At 34.1% G+C, this 3,734-nt stretch overlaps 1 non-coding gene across 1 annotated transcript; it reads right to left on the bottom strand.

The window, feature by feature from the left end:
- Positions 1-2,003: 2,003 nt before the first annotated feature.
- Positions 2,004-2,110, bottom strand: LOC127744469 (small nucleolar RNA R71). Its single transcript, XR_008005456.1, has one exon. It is a non-coding gene; the product is annotated as a small nucleolar RNA R71 (small nucleolar RNA).
- Between the last annotated feature and the right edge of the window lie 1,624 nt (positions 2,111-3,734).

Raw genomic sequence — 3,734 nt, 5'->3', positions numbered from 1 at the left:
ACATTGAAAGATTCCTAGAATTCTTCTTAAAAATTTTGAATTTTTTATTTTCTTTTTTCTATAAATTTCAAAAAATAATAATAATAATAATAAAATAATAAAATCATAGAAACCAAAAAAATTTTGTGTTTTATGTTTGAGTCTTGTATCATGTTTTATGTTTGGTGACAATTGCATGTTCATCTCTTTCTTGCATTTTTCAAAAATTCATGCATTGCATTCTTCATGATCTTCAAGTTGTTCTTGATAAGTCTTCTTGTTTAATCTTCATATTTTCTTGTTTTGTGTCTTTTGTTGTTTTTCATATGCATTTTAGAATTCTTAGAGTTTAAACATTGAAAAATTCTAAGTTGGGTGTCTTGCATGTTTTCTTTGCATAAAATTTTTTTCAAAAATATGTTCTTGATGTTCATCATGATCTTCAAAGTGTTCTTGGTGTTCATCTTGACATCCATAGTGTTCTTGCATGCATCATGTGTTTTGATCCAAAATTTTCATGTTTTGGATCATTTTTATGTTTTTCTCTCTCATCATAAAAATATTCAAAAATTAAAAAAATATCTTTTCCTTTTTTCTCATAAATTTCGAAATTTTGGGTTCACTTAGTCAAATTTTTTTTAAAATTTGTTATTCCTTGTTAGTCTAGTCAAAATTTCGATTTTAAAAATCTTATCTTTTTCAAAACTTTTTCAAAAATCAATTCTTTTTCATTTTTTTACTATTTTTCAAAAATTTAAAAATATTTTTCAAAATCTTCTTCTTAATTTTATTTCAAATTTTCGAAACTTGACTAACAAGTAATGTGATTGATTCAAAAATTTGAAGTTTGTTACCTTCTTGTTAAGAAATGTTCAATCTTTAAATTCTAGAATCATATCTTTTAGTTTCTTATTAGTCAAGTAATTAATTTTAATTTTAAAAAAAATTATATCTTTTTCCACCATATCTTTTTATCATATCTTTTTAAATCATATCTTTTTCAAAAAAAAAAATTGATTTCAAAATATCCCTTTCTAACTTCTTATCTTCTTATCTTTTCAAAATTGATTTTCAAATATTTTTCAACTAACTAATTGACTTTTTGTTTGTTTCTTATCTTTTTCAAAACCACTTAACTACTTTTCCGTCTCTAATTTTCGAAAATTCCTCACCCTTTTTAAAATTCTTTTTAATTAATTAATTGTTTTAAAGTTTAATTTTAATTTTATTTCCCCCTTTAATTTTCGAAAATCACTAACTCTTTTTCAATAATTATTTTTGAATTTCTCCCTCTCTCATCTTCTTCTATTTATTTATTTATTTATTTACTAACACTTCTCTTCATCTCAAGAATTCGAACCTATCTTTCCCCTTGTGTTTGGATTCTTAACTCTTCTCCTTCTTCTATTCCTTTCTTCTTCTACTAACATAAAGGAATCTCTATACTGTGACATAGATGATTCCTCTTCCTTTTCTGTTCTCTTTTTTCTCATATGAGTAGGAACAAGGAAAAAGGCATTCTTGTTGAAGCTGATCCGGAATCTGAAAGGACTCTGAAGAGGAAACTAAGAGAAGCTAAATTACAACAATCCAGAGACAACCTTACTAAAATTTTCGAACAAGAAAAGGATATGGCAGCCAAAAATAATAATGCAAGGAGGATGCTTGGTGATTATACTACACCTACTTCCAAGTTTGATGAAAGAAGCATCTCAATCCCTGCCATTGGAGCAAACAATTTTGAGCTGAAACCTCAATTAGTTGCTCTAATGCAACAGAACTGCAAGTTTCATGGACTTCCATCAGAAGATCCCTATCAGTTTTTAACTGAGTTCTTGTAGATCTGTGAGACTGTTAAGACTTATGGAGTAGATCCTGAAGTCTACAGGCTCATGCTTTTCCCTTTTGCTGTAAGAGACAAAGCTAGAACATGGTTGGACTCACAACCTAAAGATAGCCTGGACTCTTGGGATAAGCTGGTCACGGCCTTCTTGGCTAAGTTCTTTCCTCCTCAAAAGCTGAGCAAGCTTAGAGTGGATGTTCAGACCTTCAAACAAAAAGATGGTGAATCCTTCAATGAAGCTTGGAAAAGATACAAGTAGATGACCAAAAGGTGTCCTTCTGACAGGCTTTCAGAATGGACCATTCTGGATATATTCTATTATGGTCTATCTAAATTCTCCAAGATATCACTGGACCATTCTGCAGGTGGATCCATTCACCTAAAGAAAATGCCTGCAGAAGCTCAAGAACTTATTGACATGGTTGTAAATAACCAATTCATGTACACTTCCGAGAGGAATTCCGTGAACATTAGGACACCTAAGAGGAAATGAGTTCTTGAAATTGATGCTCCAAATTCCATATTGGCTCAGAACAAAATGTTGACTCAGCAAGTCAAAATGATTTTTCAAAGTCTGAATGGATGACAGAATGCATCCAACAGTACTAAAGAGGCATCTTCTGAAGAAGAAGCTTATGATCCTGAGAACCCTGCAATAGCAGAGGTAAATTACATGGGTGAACCTTATGGAAAAACCTATAATTTCTCATGGAGAAATCTCCAAATTTCTCATGGAAGGATCAACAAAAGCGTCAACAAGGCTTTAATAATGGTGGAAGAAACAGGCTCGGCAATAGCAAGCCTTTTCCATCATCTTCTCAACAACAGACAGAAAATTCTGAGCAGAGCACTTCTAGCTTAGCAAACATAGTCTCTGATCTGTCTAAGGCCACTTTAAGTTTCATGAGTGAAACAAGGTCCTCCATTAGAAATTTGGAGGCACAAGTGGGCCAGCTGGGTAAGAAAGTCACTGAAACTCCTCCTAGTACTCTCCCAAGAAATATTGAAGAGAATCCAAAAAGAGAGTGCAAGGCCATTGATATAATCAACATGGCCGAACCTAGAGAGGAAGGAGAGGACGTGAATCCCAATGAGGAAGACCTCATGGGACGTCTCTCAAGCAAGAAGGAGATCCCTATTGAGGACCCAAAGGAATCTGAAGGTCATATAGAGACCATAGAGATCCCATTAAATCTCCTTCTACCATTCTTGAGCTCTGAAGACTATTCTTCCTCTGAAGAGGATGAAGATGTAACTGGAGAGCAAGTTGCTCAATATCTAGGAGCTATCATGAAGCTGAATGCCAAGTTGTTTGGTAATGAGACTTGGGAAGGTGAACCTCCCTTGCTCATTAGTGAACTAGATACATGGGTTCAGCAAACTTTACCTCAAAAGAAACAAGATCCTGGTAAATTCTTAATACGCTGTACCATAGGCACCATGACCTTTGAAAAGGCTTTGTGTGACTTAGGGTCAGGTATAAATCTTATGCCACTCTCTGTAATGGAGAAGTTGGGGATCGTTGAGGTATAGCCTGCCATATTCTCATTGCAAATGGCAGACAAGTCAGTAAGACAAGCTTATGGATTGGTAGAGGACGTGTTGGTAAAGGTTGAAGGCCTTTACATCCTTGCTGATTTCATAGTCTTAGACACTAGGAAGGAAGAGGATGAATGCATCATCCTTGGAAGACCTTTCCTAACCACAGCAGGAGCTGTGATTGATGTTGACAGAAAAGAATTAGTCCTTCAATTGAATAGGGACTACCTTGTGTTTAAAACCCAAGGGTGTTCCTCTACAACCATGGAGAGGAAGCATGAAAAGCTTCTCTCAATACAGAGTCAAACATAGCCCCCACAATCAAACTCTAAGTTTGGTGTTGGGAGGCCACAGCCAAACTCTAAGTTTGGTA

This window comes from Arachis duranensis, unplaced genomic scaffold (assembly GCF_000817695.3).
Source record: "Arachis duranensis cultivar V14167 unplaced genomic scaffold, aradu.V14167.gnm2.J7QH unplaced_Scaffold_354585, whole genome shotgun sequence".
Classification (NCBI taxonomy): Eukaryota; Viridiplantae; Streptophyta; class Magnoliopsida; order Fabales; family Fabaceae; genus Arachis; species Arachis duranensis.
This window is presented reverse-complemented; position numbering and strand designations above follow the sequence as displayed.